Source organism: Phoxinus phoxinus (assembly GCF_949152265.1).
Source record: "Phoxinus phoxinus genome assembly, chromosome: 19".
Lineage (NCBI taxonomy): Eukaryota > Metazoa > Chordata > Actinopteri > Cypriniformes > Leuciscidae > Phoxinus > Phoxinus phoxinus.
This window is the reverse complement of record NC_136894.1, coordinates 16541819-16560760: the sequence shown is the minus strand read 5'-3', so window position 1 is coordinate 16560760 and position 18942 is coordinate 16541819.

Here is an 18942-nt window from a genome sequence, read left to right as displayed (position 1 = left end):
AAACTCACTGTTGTTGCCAGGTCTTGAAAGAAACTAATGCATTTTATGATGTAGATTACACCATTTCAAAACGAGACTAAATTGAGGGGATGGCGGGGGGGATTTGGGGGGCCTACAAAACCTCTCAGCCCCGGGGCCTCCCATTAGGTTAAGGCGGCCTTGCTCTTGACAAAAGAACATTTGTAACTTTAATAATGATTCATCTATGTATAATTTAACATTTATGCAGTGCAAACTGTTTGATAACTTTATAAAATTTCTGTATATTTCTTACCTTTTAGACAAATATTTAAAATATACTGTCTTTGTTGTTTCTACATTAATTTGGAGATTAAATGTGAAATTATGACATTATAAAATATATTTATCGTGAGTAATCACATAATTTTTTTTGTTTTTAACCAAGCAACCCCCCCCCCCCCCGTCGTTCAGATCCCCCCCCCCCCCCCCATCGTTCAGATCTCCCGTATTTCAGTACCCAAATGTTGACAGGTATGCTATAATGATAAAAATCCACCCAGTTTTTTTTTTTTTACAATCTCAATAAATCATAAGCACTGTCTCAGAATTCTATGCAATGTGACGTAGAATTGCACAAGCCCCACCGACGTGGATTGATTGACACTGTGGTTTTTGCATAGACCCCGCCCTCTGTGATCTGTACACAATCCGCCATTGGTTCAACGACAGCCGGTAATGTCTCCTAAGAAATGTAGGTGTTCTGTTGTGGGATGTAAGAATGTACTAGTAGTCTTCACTTACTCCCGACATCAGAGCCACTGAAAACGCAGTGGATGGATTTTATTTATGAAGGAAAGGCGCCCCTTAAACTTCCTAAATACGTTTATGTTTGCACGAATCATTTTCTGACTGACTGCTTTGTGAAAGAGGGTCAATTCAAAGCAGGTCTTGCTTCAAAGTTAATCCTCAAGTGTGGATTGTTGCCTACTGTTCGCGATCCAGCGTCACCTCCAGAAGAAGTAAGTGTGTTTTATGATTTTTGAGCAAATAGTCATTTCAGTCGATGTAACGTTATCTGACTGTCAGCCAGTTCAACAACAAATGTGGCTAAAGCTATTGTTGTCGTCGTCGTAGGATGTCTGTGTATATCATTTAAACCTTCTTTGTAAAGTGTGTAACCACACGTTTATACATATATTTTTTAAAGATATTGTCTTAAAAACGGTGTATGTTTTCTGTAAAGACAGCACTTTTTTTAATGAAATTGTGTAATTTCGTTTGTACTTAGCTAACGTTATCACAGTATTTGTTTGTGTAGTTTCGAAAAATAGCGCAAACGTTATCACAGTATTTGTGTGTCTGTGTGTGTTGCACATACATAATTGCAAAGGGGACGATTACAACTCTATAAGTGCATAAATGTATCAAATAACCATTCCGAGACGTCCTGGTCCATTCTCATTCGTGTTTCTTCATCATCTGGGTCTGATTCCGGTTCATACATGTACGGCTGAATACCACACAGAACAGCGGGTCTCTCACTCTCAGCCATTCTGCTTCTACCGACTGTTTATTGCCATAGGTACTGTATGCAACTAAATGTTTAAGTTACGCCCTCATCCAAAAGCAGGGCGGGGATATGCAGCTCATTTACATTTAAGGTGGTACACACCAAAACAGCTCTTTTTAAAACAGGCCCCAAAAATTACATTTTCAAATGTTTATAATGATCTGTGGGGTATTTTGTGCTGAAACTTAACAAATACATTCTGGGGACACCCAATACCAATATTACATCTTGTAAAAAGGGGCATAATAGGTGCCCTTTAATGTCCCCGATAACCTCTGTAGTCCCATTTAGTCTATTCTTAGCCACTGCCTTTTTCAAGACATGTAAAAGCTTTTAAAAAAATCATGAGTGGACTATTACTGTTGTATTTATGCCGTATATATAAAACGTGAAGATATCTTGATCTAAACCACAGACATTATTTCAGGCATATAATTTAAAAAAAAACGCACACTAACCTTGGGGCGATGGAAAAAGGTATTCTGATAAACGTTTTTTTTTCTCTGGGTTATAACAAATGGGATATACCCAAGATGGTGCACTCATATTACTATGAATGGGTGCGCGAAAGTGCAACGTGTAATATGGTGGAAAAGTCTGCCTTCTAAATAAAAGAGCCAATCGTCCATTGGTAAAGTCATTGTGTCACTGCAGCTGCCAATAGAAGCTTTAGATGTTTTAAAACCAATGGACTGCACATGCACATTGCCTGGTTCTGACTGAAAAATAAGCTTTAAAAAAAAAATGCTATTTGAGCGTAAGAAACAACATTTATGGGACAGTTCATCTCAGATTTTTTTTGGCTGGTTTGAAATGTGTTATTTAAATGTATGACAAGCAGTTTTTGAGATTTCAGGATTTCCCCCATTCAAATAGACAGAACTTGGCCACCAAATATGTCCGCCGAATGAACAGACTTTCCTTGAAAGGGATTTTGGTTGTAGGACTCATTCCTGCAATACTCTATTACTTTGGAGATGCATGAAAAGGACTATCATGGTCAAACTGGTTTATGACAAAATTGCAAACTCTCCATTAGAGACTATCCTGATCTGTGACGTCAAAGACATCAGATGGAAAATCCATATTTCCATAATTCATCCCGACGCTACTTCACACACAACACGCTACTTCAGAATCAATTACATTTTTTCCCCCATAATGGTGTAATTACGTCTACCATCAGGGCTAACTGGAACATGCTAACCATTAAGGTCCTGAAGTTTTAAGGGACCAAGAGACACTACTACACACACAAAAAAAAAGATACTGATCAAGTAACGCCCATCCTTAGTCCTTACCACTAGCAATCTCACAATCAGTCATCGACATTACTGTTTCCATGACAACACATTGTCATTAGTCCAAATGTCTGTAGAGCAATTGTCATCACCATAACAATCAGCGGCACAATCTTTGTAACTACAGCAGTCCTAGTGACTGTATTCAGTGTCTGTCATGCTGTCACTGCTCTGATATCACCCATCAGGTTCGCACGTGAAGTCTTTCACACATTCCCGCATAGATCATTTGAAGTTGCCCATTAATTGGAGCTGCAACTCTTTTCTTTATCTATTTTTGTTTGGCTGTTGACCAACGTGAGCATGGTCCTCGATTGCCCGCGTCTTTGGGTCGACTAATTAAGACTCCAGAGAGCCGCTAATTGCTGTTGCGTGCCTCTCCGTGAAACGAGGGAAACTTCTCTCCTGTTGCTGCCCGGAAAAGTGAGTGCGAGAGCGCGTCGGAATTAAAAGGCTTATGTAAGCTTGTGGTGGAACTATTAAATACTAAGCAACCCTCTTTTTTGTCTTGTGGGGAACTGCCACTTGATTTAATAGGGCTCATTAAAAGTGCATATCACATATAGAGCCTCTCCCAACTTGACACACACATATGCATACACAACTTCAGAGGACCAGAACACAAGGGAACATGTAATAAAAGGTCTGGAAGCTGGAGTGGAGAGAAGATGCGGCCATGTGAACTCTGTCAATGGATATTTGAGCAAATATTAAATGCATTAATGCGTAATACCAAAGGTGAAGAGCGCAATTTCTGTGTCACAAGCCGCACCAAACAAAAAAAATAAAAAATAAAAAAAATCTTGAAAATGGTTCCTTACCTTATGAACTTACACAGTTTGAGCAATTTTTTACTCTCCATTCACGGTCTCATACTTTGGAAATTTCTGTTTCCAACTGGGCCTAACTGTAGAAACACTTTTTCATCAGCACACTCCTCAACTTGCCGTTTACCAGTTTTCTAAAATAAATGAGGGTTGTTTAGTTACACATATTTGTTTTTTGTTTTTGCTCTATTGCATGCAGGTTTGTCTACAGTTTTAGCTATGTAGCCTACTGTAAGTAGAGTATGAAGGAACTAATCAGGGCGCACAGATACGATATTTAAGTGTGCAATTGCAAATGTATTTTTTGTATGCCTTTTTTGCGCTAAATTTATTCATTTAAAAATTTCATCAAACTCTGGTATTTTTTTTACATTTTTAACACTTCAAAACGGGCATTTACTGGCTAACATAAACTTACACAAAGTGTGGTTAAATTTTTTTTTTTAATTTTTCTAATAAACAAACTGAGCAAACTGAATTGATTCTACAAACTGACTCAACTGATTCGCCATCACAAGTAAAGCTTGTTTTCGCCCTTAATGTTTAATGACTCACTTAATGTTTGCTCATTGTGTTTGTGTTTTTACATTAGGGTCATTTTGTTGTGCAAGAGTTTACACAGCACAAGGAAGCTTGATTTCAACCTTGAATTAAATTTACATAAAAAGACAAGTAAACAAGAACAAATAAATAAATTACAAGAAGAAACACAAATAAACACTATAAAATAAAAAGACAAAATAGATCAAATAAAGAGTGCTTTAAGATTTGCAGGTAGTTCTAACAGTATTCAGTTGCATGAATACTACAGAAATTGAATAAATTGAATGCTTTGTTTAAATTAAATACAGATCAATTATTCTCGCTTTCTTTTGTTGTTTAATTAACATTAATGACACAAACTGCAGAAGGTATATTAGGCTGCTGTCACTTTAAGAGCTAATGCATGGATCCAATATTCTGAATATACATTCCGTTTTTTCAAAATGAGAGTGAAAGTCTTGTGTTGCAGCGTGCAGGTCGCTTGTACAGACGATGTGGTGATGTGAAGCCATGTGTGCATTTTGAGAGAGAGGACGGGGTAGCGCTTAATCACTTTCTTGCTGTTTGTGAAATTATTGTATGTACTGTATCGCATTAGGCTTACTGTGATTGTCGGCACCACAACACCGGTTACATCTCTTGCCCACCATTTTTATAAGTAATAAAAATTAAGCGTAGGCCAGGTAATGTTAGTCAAGCTCGCATCAGCTGACACTCAGCTGATCCACGTCTACCTATAGGAATACGACGCCTATCACTATATACATATATAAGCTCCTTCAGTATTATCAGCAGCTTAATTGCGTTTTTCAGGAGCTAATTACCCTCCTCCATCCCCAGCTCCTCCTCTCATCAGTCATTATGGCATTCTGATTCCCCTTGAATCAGAATAAATTATTGAATTATGTTGTACTTAAGTGTCACCATCCCGCAGACGGGATGTTTGCCATTATATATTTAGAACAATAATATCTTAGTAAAAACCTAATGTAATATTGACAAACTATAAATCATTTGAAAGCTTACAATCTCTAGTTTTCATATTTGGTGGATCTTTTTTAATAAATTACAGATGAGCAGTAATTTATCAATTTGCAACAATAATATTTAATATTCATTAGGCGCGTTTATGCCTTTATTTTGAAATAGCAATAAACATGAAAAATCATGAAAGATTGGTAGAAACCTCAGTTTGTTTTCATGCCAAGAGTTCAAAAGATAACAACAATTACATTTTATGAGAAAAAAAGGTCTGAAAATGTTTTGAATATAAAGAAAAATATTATGGATTCTCGATTTGTGATGCAGCTGCGCAGATGTGCTCTTTTAATGCGTTTATTAGAGGTTGAATTCATATCAAATACTGCCAAACCACCCATACTACTTCTGAATAGGATGTCTACTTCATAAATTGTATGAAAATTATGGTTCAGATCACTCAAAACATATATGAAAATGGAGGCGCCCTTATGGTCAGTAAGGAAGCTTGGCTGTCCATCTAGTGAAAAAGTCTGGTACTGCGCCCAAATAAAATCTTACTAAAAGTTAATTTTTTGAGATATCAACCTAAAATTTGGAACACAACTTGTTCAGATTTTTGGCTTTCATTTTCTTGCATGAGTAAAATATTTTGTAAAATATATTTTATATAAATAATTATATTTTTGTTCATTTTTATAAACTCAAACTTATATAACTTTTTTTTCTGTTTCACTTTCATGTCTACACACTTCTACAATAATCTGACAAATGTCTTCTTTAAAACAAGAACAAACCAAAGGTCTATATATTCCAAATCATTCTTGAATTACAACTATTTAAGTTTGGATAGTGATTTTCATGTCTATGCGAAAAAAGGGAGGGGGTGACAGTTAAAGGGTTAAAATCTTGAATTAATGATATCTGCAATACATTAATGTTGGTTCTGTTCGGTTTACCCTAAGGGGGGTTATTACTGCTCTCCCTGCTTTTTTCCACGCTAGGCTCCATGGATGCGCAGAGAGTTCTTGCCCAGAACAGAACAGAACCATACCACCAATCCTAACAGTATGCAATTGCCAATCGTATTTGACGATAGTGGTCTTGACATAAATCATTTTGTTAAGCAAAATGTAAAAGCGCCTATTTATGCGATTTTGTCATTGTACTGTTTTGTTGTTTTTGTTGTATTTTTCATTAAGAATAATAATGAGCCCTCCATTCAACAAATGCTGCACCCCACTTGCTGCTAATTTGAAAGTAAATTTGCACGGCCATTCATTACGGTGCATGTACACTGGCGCAAATAATTTTCAGTTCATTCTTATGGAAGTTGAGCTTGATACTTTAGGTTTGGATGCATTTTCATGTCAAACAACTTTGAACAAATGCTCCAATTATTACTGGAATAATGTTTGATCATAACTTTGAAAGAATTTTGGCAGATGATAAATGATTTCGCCAAATTAGTTTTGCGAACACAATATCATATATCATAACTTTGAAAGAACTTTGCCAGATGATTAAATGATTTCGCCAAATTAGTTTTGCGAACACAATATAATAACATTATAATGCATTAATGCTTTAACAGAGTCATTCAGTTCATAAAGTCCATATTTAAGTCACTCCTGTTAGCTGATGTATGAACATGACAATTTGAAAATCATATTTGACTATAACTGGCTTTGTGAATGTAGCTCATGATATTCTGATCTCTAGAGATGTGTTGGGCCCTTTTCAAATAATATCTATGGTATTTTTTTCCTATGCTTTGCTTTACCACTGATTACTGTTTTCAAACAGGCTTTTTTAATGAACATCTTCCATTAGATAGACAAGCAGACAGTCTCACAGCTAATTCAGAGCCATTAAGTCAATGTTGAGCAGATCTAGGGCTGGTCAAACAAAACACAGTAATGTTTTGAAAGAGCCACAGAGGCACAACCCACCAAAGGTTTAGATATAGTTGTCTCTGTTAATTAAGCTAAAATACGGGGGACATATTTTAATATTAACAAAAAAAATTAGACACACCAGCTTTAAAGATTGTAAACATATTAATTTATAAACCGCTGGCGTTGGTAAAAGCAAGAGTGTGAAAGCAGAAAAAAAAATAGTTATAGAGACACAATTACGTTATGAACAGGAATCAGACCATTACGAGAACAGGCACATAGGCAGATCCTTGAAAAAACAGCTACACTTCAAACGCTGTACTTATGAGGCTCAGTAAAAGGACCCCAAAAGAAATCGAAGGAATGAGAAACAAAACAAAAAAGGGGGGAAAAAATCAGGAAGGGCTGGAAATGAGTCCAACTCATGCATAACTTCAAACGCACAGTCTTCAAAGTTGCATAACATTAAAAGGCAAGCGTTTCTCTCACTCTTTCTCTGTGCATGCTCAACATCAACATCAAAACACACACAGAGGGCGAAGCCTCGCGTCTCATCACACCAACTCACTCACACACTCTCAGTCCTTCTCAAACTACTTCTGATATACAGTACACACACATACACAAGTCTCTGGCTTTAGCTTATTCTGCCCCTATACGGTCTTCTAGTTTCCTTCTGGGCAGGGTGTCTTGTCTTCTCTTGTCCTTTTGGTCCGTCTGTCCCATTCCATTGTTTCGATTGTGGAAATTTGACTTTAGAGGCTACATTGTAGAGATTAAATTGTTACCACATGCCAGTTTAGTGGCATGATTGATGATGAGGGGCATGACAGTTGTCTCAGCCAATAACGGATGATCTTTCTTATTTTGCACCCAAAAACTCTCTAAATATTCTATTGAATCTGACTGATAGTCCTGCTGACAGTAAGTGTAGCAGTAGCAGTTCAAATACAGTTTCGCAAGGTCAACGTGCAATTCTAATTCGGATAGCAGGAGAACATTTTCACACCAAGTTCACCCAAAAATGAAAATGGTGTCATCATTCACTCATACTATATATCATTATGATGCTACTACAGAAAAGGGATTTTCAGTGAATAATTATTTAAATGTTGGTCTGTATGGCTTCGGAAGACTTGGACTATAACACATATATAATTGACTTTTTTATATAATACTTATATGGTGCTTTTTTAATTTTTGTGACAGACCATATCATTGTTTGCAAAAAGCAGCATGAACATTTTTAAAAACATCCACATGAAATTCGAGGAAAAAGAAGATGTTATGGCCATTCATAGGCATGATTTTTTTTTTACGATTATATTTATCACGATTATAGATTTGTTTTCTGCACAACAAAAATGTTATCTTTGATGACTGAATAATTTTGTTCTAATAAGAAGGCTGTTTGTACAGCATGTCAGTTCCTGTTTTTAATTGCAGTAATGATGCAAGTCAAAAACATGAAACATAAATTAAGAAAGACACGTTTAAGTGAGGTATAAGGAGGAGGATTCTGATTGGTCGGTGTGTTGTCTTAGCTTGACCTCAAAATGGATACATGGGGGTCACGCTAACACTAAATGTTTCTCCCACACAAACAGTATCGCTACATCCATATGCACATGTAAACTCACACTTGCTGTCACATGCACATCAATGCTGCATTTAGTGCCCGCTCAATTAAACATAAAACACTTCAGAAAAGCACCCATCCACCCACACAGGTTCTCTTACTATCACACACAAACCCACATACAAACGCACTCATGCCCATGTGAAATGAAAGCGAGGTGTATAAAGGCAGCCACACTTTGATGTGTGTGCGTTCATATCACAGTGTCAGTGCTCCCTTTAAACATGCTAACGGTCATGACGGATTCATTGACAGAATTCATACATATTTGTTCATGTACTTGGTATACATTCTGTAATTCCTCCTCAAATGTCTACTAGTCAATGCGTATATGTCAGATTTTGTGTGTCAAGAATAAAATTAATCTATGTGTTTTTATTTATTCGTTTTTTTTTTTTGTACTTCAACTTGAACTAAGAAAAAATTTGAAATGTTGCTAGGCAACCAGCCGAAATAAAATATATTTTATTGTATTTCAATGAACTTTTTTATGTCAAGTAAGAAAAATTAGTTACTGACAATATAACCCTGCTTCAAATTTAATTAAAAAATAAAATAAAATGTACATATTTTTTTAAGTCAGCGTGTCAGTGGATTACTTGCTGAAGTCTTTCGATGTGGGGTTTTTCCTGGAAAACCAGGAGTAAAGCTGGAGAAAAATGTAAAAGAAAAAGTGGATAATGTGCAATGTTCTTTTGTTGTAATGTATCCTTTTAATTTTAAATCAACATTACTTTTATTAGCATGTATATTAGCATTCATTAATCTTCATTACTGAACATTGTTTGTTAGGGTAACTACTGTGTTGACATCCTTAATTATTGTAAAGTGCTGAAAATAGTGACTTTTCTCCAGAAGTATTGTCGCCTCAATCTAATTGATTCCTATTCAATGTCATAAAGTCCCCCTGTGGTGAAAATCAAGCTTTTAATGCTGTTTATATGTCTATGTGGTGTTTTTAATATGATTTAAGACAAACCATGTACCAATTCATAATTCAACACCATTGCTGACTATTTTCTCCAGAAAACTGCAGTAAACCAGACAGTCTCAAAAACGCAGTTTGAAATGGCTGGTGTTTCTAACGTCACAAACTGCCTTGTAATCCTGCCAAACAATCACGTCACCGTTTGATCATCAATGAGTGGATCTCTGAGCTGGTGTGAGTGAGTGGAGGCGGGGCTAATTTGCATAGTCATATAACCGCGTATACTAAATGAGGCAAGGGTGTGGAGTTACATTCAGGCTATGTTAAGGCATGAAGATTTTTTTTTTTTAAAGGAAATATATTTTAAATATGTCATTTGTGGACACTTTAATATTGTTCTGTGAATTTATTTTAGATAGATTTAAATTTCACCTATTTTCCAATACAAACCAACAGCCTGATGCCAGTATATGCAAGCGCACACACACGCACGGGCACACACACACACACACACACACACTACATAATACATAATGATTTGTATACTTTACAAACAGTATATTCTATCTCCTAACCTTACCCCAAAAACCTATCACACAACTTTCTGCATTTTTAGATTTTCAAAAAACATCACTATTTATAATTAATAAGCTGTTTTCCTCATGGGGGCAAAAAAAATTCCCCACAAGGATAAGGATTTCAGATATTGCCATCTTCATGGGGACAATGTGTGAGGTTTACCTGAACCACACACACATTCTTGGTTTCGGTTTCTTTGTGGGGACTCTCTGTAAGCGTAATGGTTTTTATACAAACTGTACATTCTATCCCCTAAACCTGCCCATGACCTTTTTGTATTTGTATTTTTTCAAATAAGTATAATTTATGTTTATTAATCCATTTCCCTCGTCGGGACCGCTGGCCACAATGTAGGTGATTTCAGGTTTTACTATCCTTATGGGGACATTTGGTCCTCACAATGTAGGTTAAACAAGTACTCTCACACACACACACACACACACACACACACACACACACACACACACACACACACTAAGCCCAGATGATACTCTGGAATGCAGACTCTTCTCATGGTGAATAATATTAAGTGTCATATCATGAATAAATCAGCAGACGTACATCAGTGAAGTGACAAATACACAGAACGAGAGAGAGAGACTTTTCAAAACACATTGGCAAATGTTACAGTGAGGGCAGTTAAAGCAGCAGAAAGGTCGATGGGGAGAATGAGGTCAGGATGGGGGACTGAATAAAGGCCAAGAGGAAAAGGAAACAAAAAAACAAGGAAGAGAACTAGCAAGCAGAATTAAAGTCAGTTATTGTAAACTGTCCTTGAAATATGTCTATGCATGCGGAATAAAATGTTCACATCAGTCAGAGCTCGTCAAGATACAAACAAAAAATGTAAGCAATTCAGTCAATACACTTTTGATAAAGTAGCCTAGTTATGTACACTACAAAATAAGAACCCTAATTTTGTAACGAGTGTATTTGTTAAAATATTTTACAATATCCCAGCTTTGCCGTGTTTTTTTTTATGTTTTGTTTTTTTAATTAGCTGCACACAAATGGCTTCAGCTATAAAGAGACAACATCTTTTAAGATGAAGAAAGCTCAATACAAATAGTGTTAATATGAAAGATTGCATTGAAGTAAATAGTTTTTAATAAGAAATGTATATTGTAAATGTAAAATGAACGAATAATGTAGTGGAAGAAAATTACCAGTACCCTTTCCATTTTTCTACTGATATTTTATAACACTTTATAAAAATAAAATGTTTAATATATATATATATATATATATATATATATATATATATATATATATATATATATAAAATATGATAGTATACTATTGGTATTTTTTCACCTTTAATATTTAAGTCTTTATAAATCAGAAATTTTAAGAATATATATATATATATATATATTTTTTTTTTTTTTTTTTTTTTGTATAAAACGTATTAATAAAAAAATCACAAACACAATTTTCCAACAAAACACTTGATGAAAAGAAGGTTGATTGGTTTGAAATAATATTATTCATAATTATTTTGGTTGTGAAACTTTAGTGGTTCATAGTGCTACTTAAGTGTACTTAAATAAACTACACTTTCATGACTATTCTTAAGTACACTTTTTAAAAAATACACTTTAAATGTCAAATATTTTTGCTGCACAATCATTCACACCTGCTATCAATCCCCTTTCAGCTCCACTCTATTTAAAGGCACACTATGTAATATTTTCAGATCAAAATATCCAAAAACCAATAGAACAATGTTATATATGTTGTTGATTTGTGTACTTACATTATCCCAAATGTTTCTAAGAACATTTAAATCCAGAGAAATAAGGAGTTTTAACCAGGACACGGACCGTGTCCACACGTCGCCTATCAATGACATCATACCCGTGTTACCCTCGATTTGCGGTTTTATTTTTGTAGAATCCATGGAAACACCAAATACGCTTTAATATATTATGTGTATATTATCGTTTTCTTGATTTCCCGCGAGCATGGCCGGACTTACCATTGGGCTTGACTGGGCTGCAGCCCCCCCTCCATTACCCGTTTTCGTTCGTTTGTTTTATTCTGTTATATGCCAGATATCCAGATATCATTAGCAGCATTTCCACTGTCTGGCCAGGTTGAGTGAGGACTATAATCAGCCCAAAGTAGTGACTTGAGCACTGGAAAACAAAATCTAATACACTATAGTGCGCACACGCCGAATACGTTTTTCCGCGCTCACGGAGAACTTTGAAAGGGTAGCCTATAGTTTAAAAGACGGAGCGGAGCACGAAAAATGAAGTATATCCGGGCCTTATTATCCTCCGACCTTATTGGAGTTTTGGTCTTCTCTCAACTGAGAGAGCACATCCTGCATTATATTGTATTATAATGACCATTTAATATTAGCCTTGTAGCGCAAGTAGGGCACAAACAAAAACCATATTTACCATGCCTAATATTGATCTAGTTATCAACAAGTGTCGGTCTCATATAGTAACCGCAGAGCGAACGCATGCAGAGTAACATTATAACTTTCAACATTTTTTTATATGATGAAACAGCACTGCATTATCCCACATACACATGACCGGAAGAAGCGGAAGCACCGTCTGCGGTATAAGAAAGCTCCACTGCTCTCGAGCTGTGTGTCATGCTTGTCTCTCATTAGCAACCACTCCAACGGCTTTTGTAACGCTAATAAATCTTTAATACATTACACCGGCATCCATGAACATGATTTCTGCCGAGGTGAAGACAACAACTCCCATGATTCCGCGAAAAACAAGGCATCATCAAGCTAGGCCTTTGTTTCGAATAAACCAAAGTGGTTTACTCTAGTGGTAAAAAATTACATAGTGTGCCTTTAAGCCTGCTTCACAGACTCATCAGGGTCTGGGTCTAGTCATTTTACACTGAACCTGTACCGGAGTACCTACCTGTGGAAAACGTACCTGTGCATCAACCTGTCTCGTTGTCAACATCTTCAGTCTTCTGTGTGTCTGCCAGTCTTCAGCCCACAAGCCACTTCTCTTCACTACCTGAAACAAGATAAGACTTTCATTCACATGTCAGTATCTCCATAACAATCTGCAATCAAGAGACTCACTTGCTAATCACCTGTCTATTTTAAAGTATATTATCTCTGGATTAAAGGGATAGTTCACCCAAAATTTTTAATTCTGACATTTACTCACCCTCAAGCTGTTCCAAAACTGTATGAGTTTCTTTCTTATGTTGAACACTAAATATATTTTGAAAAATGTTGGTAACACCACCACCACTATGCTGCACACTTGCTGTGGTATTTTGTGTCCAATACAATGAAATAAATGTTTAGTTGTCACATAAGTGTCTACATAATTTTGAGGCCACTGTATGTTGCCGAACTTAAGTAATGCCAACTGAATTTGACTGAACTAAAGCAACGAAAAAAGATATTCAGTCGAGACTGGATGAAAATGTTTAAATAAATGATAAAAACATCAGTTAGTGAACAGCAGGTGCATTCTCAATGAGGGCCACAGGGTGTAGATATAGCTTCTGTAGATGAGCACCAAGATGGTGGTGATACGAACGGGTCGGCGTCTACTATGTGTGTGTGACAGACAGACTGCAGGTTAATCCCGCCTGCAGGCAAAAGCATCAAACTTTCAGAGCCGCCAATCAATTATTCAGCCCAGGGCTCATCAGAGGCGATCACAGCACCAGAAGAGAGTACACACAACAAAGACTGAAAACACACACTGTCCCACACACAGACAGATCGCACACACACACACATACAGATAAACGACAGGATAATTAAAAGTCAGCTTCCATTCAGATTCAGCATTCATAGACTGCCTTTAATTGAATGTATTTGTATGCTGTGTGTGAATTCAGTGGAGGCCTGAAACCTCAGCTCTCTTCACACACTCTTACACACCTCCTCGCCCACCCACTGACACACACACACACACACACACACACAAACATGCAAATTTCACCACACAAAACACCACAAATCCTCATTCACACACACACACACACACACACGAGCAAATCACAAATTATTTTTCTTCATATTCATGATGGCAACCGAACCGAGACCACTGAATGTGACTTTTTTTCTAGAACACAAACACACATTTACCTAGATAATGATCAACCTGAGGATAAAGACTTTCAATGTTTTATTTTTATTTTATTTTATAGCTAATAACAATTACAAACTAGTTCTAACTCTACCACTAAGAGGAATTTGAAAGGTCAATTTGAGTATTTTTGCAACACTAACTACTACTTTCAAACAAGTTTCCTAAACACTCCCCCTCACTCACCTTTGCCAGTCCGTAGATGGTCCCGCCCCTAACTCACAAAATTGAGCAAATGTTGCTTTGTTCAGATGCTTAAAAGAATATAGGATATATTTCTGCAGCTATATGTAACTGGTTTGGAAGATGTGCCACTCGCGAGGATTTGAATGGAGACGTGACGTTGGACACTTTCTACTTCCTCTATAGTGACGCTCACGCATTTGCGTACTTTGTGAAGCGAAATAGACGCAATATTTTGTTAAATACTCAACACGTTTTCATCAAAGAAGCCAGAAAAAATTGATAACTCTTTGCATAAAAATATTAAGCAGCACAGCTGTTTCTGACATTGGTAATAATAATAAATGTTTCTCGAGCAGCGAATCAGCATATTAGAAGGATTTCTGAAGGATCATGTGACACTGAAGACTGTAATGATGCTGAAAATTCAGCTTTGCCATCACAGGAATAAATTATATTTTTACATAGGCTATAATAGAAAACATGTATTCTAAATTGTAATAATATTTTTTTTTAAATACTATTTTACTGTATTTTTTATCAAACAAATGCAGCTTTGGTGAGTATAAAAGACTTTCTTCAAAAATATGAACAAATCTTACCGACCTCGAACTCTTAAACTGTTGTGCTGCACACTTCATTTAGAAATCAATTTATGAATAACCTAGTTGTATATTACATAATGCATATAACATAAAAATAAAACATACTTTACATTTAAATATTTTTTTCATTTACTTGTGAATCGTTTACTTAATAATTATATGTTGGGGGTTGTAAAAGGTTGTGTCATACTCTTAGGTCAATTTTGTCTGTCAATCAACTTTGTCACAATTTACTTTTTTAAGTAAATCCCTATGTACTCTACACTACCTTAAAGGAATAGTTCACCCAAAAATTACATTTCTGTCGTTTACTCACCCTCAAGCTGTTCTAAACCTGTATGAGTTTCTTTGTTCTGTTAAACACAAAATAAGATATTGTGAAGAATGTGGGTAACCAAACAGTTGCTGGTCCCCACTGACTTCCATATTATGAATAAAATATACTAAGTCAATGGGGACCAGAAACGGTTTTAACAGAAACAGGTTTAGAATAGCTTGAGGGTGAGTAAATTATGAAAATGTGAACTATCCCTTTAAGTGTGTCGTGTTAGCCTTCTAATGTGTGTGCAGGGTCCAACCATAAGTTGAGTTTGCTGACGTTGTGGGGATGTAGTCCTGGCACCTTGTAGACTCAAAGCCTAAGTAACTGATGTAGCGTGGCAGGTGTGGATACACCTCCCTCATCCCCCCCCCCCCCCCCCCTATTCTCTCTCTCTCTCTCTCTCTCTCTCTCTCTCTCTCTCTCTCTCTCTCTCTCTCTCTCTCTCTCTCTCTCTCTCTCTCTCTCTCACTCTCAACCCCTCCAGCAAGTGGGGGGTCTGATTCTACCGTCTCCTCAAATCTCCCGCAGGGCACCGCATGTGCATGTCTGTTCATGTCTCCGTGATATCTTGCACAAGAAAGGCAGCTTTTAATTTCCAATGCATCATGAATGGTATAAGCACCTCCCCAAAGAGGAGAAACAAATACAAATTATCTCTTTATTAGCTCAAATGTTTCTCTTAGAAAGAGATGGCATTTACTTAAAATAAAACAGTCAATAATGAGAAAAAATGTTGCCTGTGATTTTTTCTGACTAGATTTTTTCTAGTCAGAAAGGATTGGATTGTGAAAGTGGGAGTTAGGAAGCCAAACAGGAATGTTGTTTCGGAGGTTGTACAAGTTATTACATTTTGATGAAAGAATGGCAAGATAAAGATGTGCACCAAAAAATTGTTCACGATAAGTCCACAAATATGTTTTTAGAGAGTAAATAATCAATTTTGATTTATTGTTGACTTCTGCTTTTATTTCTCAGAGGTTTCTCAGAAAAAGACCCCAGGAATCTCATACATGTCTAGAGTTTCAGACAAAATCTCAGCAATCTCTCAAACTGTCCTTAGATTTGCCAATGCACCTGTAAATATTCAAATTTCATCAAATACTATCCATTTTCATTTTACAATTTACTCGTATGTTGCTTTGAAAAAAAGTGAAAATTAATAACTAATACTTGTTGTCAACCATTGTGTCAAGCCTGTTTATTTTTCAAACAAACATCAACATATTATATTAAAAGGAATTAGTGTAATTTTTCACAATAATAATTAAATAAATAATAATAATTTCATGTATATTTAAGTGTTCCATATAAAGACCAGATATGACCTAAAGTGACCAACCAACCATACCTAAAGTGGTTTGCAGAACTTCGCACACTGGATAGCTGAGAAGTTCCCATTTCAGAATCCTGCATTATAACTGTCCCAAATCCATGTTAAATCTTTCCCATCAATTAACAATTTTTCGTTATGACAAGTTTTTATGAAACGTACCCACATTTAAGTGTTGATAAAAAGAAGTTACGAATCTATCTATCTATCTATCTATCTATCTATCTATCTATCTATCTATCTATCTATCTATCTATCTATCTATCTATCTATCTATCTATCCCTCTCTATCCATCCATCCATCCATCTATCTCTTTTTTAAATCCTTGATCCATATTGGTGGAAGTGAGAGTCTGTACATTTTAAACGCTTATATTTTTTTGTAAATGCGAATTTTGTCATTGTTTTGGAGCACACTATAGATAACCTTAAGGCTAATTATTCAAACTAAAACAATGTGTACATTTTACAAAATGTTTTGATTTCATGGGAACTAAAGGGTTACTTCCCCAATTTTGTTTAATTCTGTCGTCATTTACTCTCCCTCATGTCGTTCAAAAACCGTAAAACTTTTGTTCATCTTCAGAAAACAAATAAAGATATTTTCAATGAAATCTGAGAGATTTTTGTACCTCCATTGACAGCCCACACAACTACCACTTAGACTCTTCAAAAAGTTCATAAAGAGATCGTAAATCTAATCCATATGAATTGAGTGGTTTAGTTTATTCCAAATTTTCCGAAGAGACTTGACCGCTTTGTATGAGGAACAGATTGAATTTAGGCTTTTATTTAATGTTTATTATTATAAACATTGAAACATTAAAAAAAAATCCTAAACTGGAACTGCAAATAATTTTTTATCTTCTTCAAAGCTGTCATACTGTATGACTTCTGAATATGTTTAATATAGCATACAAGTCATATAGATTCCTTTTATCGTTGTTGTTGTTTTTGTCAATCACAGCATCAGTATAATTTGTGTCAGAGCAGAGTCATTCCTTTTGTGTTCTATGAAAGAAAGGAATCTAAACAGCATCGGAAGGGTTAGTAAACGATTTTTCATTCAATACATTTTCATTTCGACTCAACTAATCCCATAACCCCTTAAATGAAACATAACTCCTGAACTGTGAAAGAAAAGTCACATTTTCTTCTGCATCATTGTGTAATATGAAAATCTGTACACGTATGTAAGTCACTCTAAATCGTCTTGCACCATCAAACATATGGACTGGCCAGGGATTACTTCCTCATCTTTAGACTAGCTTTCTGAAGCCCTAACAAGGCAATTAAGAGCCTCCAGACTTTTGTTGGATCTGACCTGTCAATATAAAAGCACTCTGAATTAATCCCAGGCACACAAGATGCTACCTGGAACAGAGCAGAGGAAGATGGCTGCGGGGAAGGAAGTGTGAAGTGACGAGTGGGAAATTAATTAACGTTCAGGAGCGTGAGCACAGGCGTCTGCCTCCAGCAAAACAGTTCCCTAAATCATGGATGATACTGCGCCTCTTCTCACGTGACCTGCCGCTGGATACGGGGCAGTTAGTGGCACATGAAAATGTAATGAGATGTCTATGACACCTTTTTAGACGTCTCTCTCTCTCTTCCTTCCTTCCATCTCTCTCTCAGTGAGTTGGACCATGAATGAAATCTGGCAGTGATATGTAAATGCTGAGAACTGGGGAAAAGGAAAAAAAAAAAAGACACGGTGAACAGATGATTATGGTATGATTGATATCTTTTTTATAAAAACCTATTTTACTCCACAACAAAACATTAGAAAGTTGCAAATTTGATAGTTAAGACACAATAATAATGCTATCCGAGCTAGTGTCTTCTAAACGTCATAATGTTCATCTGAATTCAACACATAAAAACACATATTCATTTTGTTAGCAGCAATTTACAAAGTTCAATTCATTAACATTAGTTAACGCATAACGTATCATGAGCTATGAACAACTTAAGACATGTAGTAATCTATATTAATGTTGATTTATAAATATTGTTCATTGTTAATTCATGTTTGTTTGTAATATAGTAACTAATGAAATTAACTTGATAATATAACTTTGAAATTAACAAGATGTAAAAAATTCACCTTCTGTAAAAGTATTGTAAAATCCAAATGTATAAATTATGTCTATTAACAAATTAAACCTTATTGTAAAATGAATT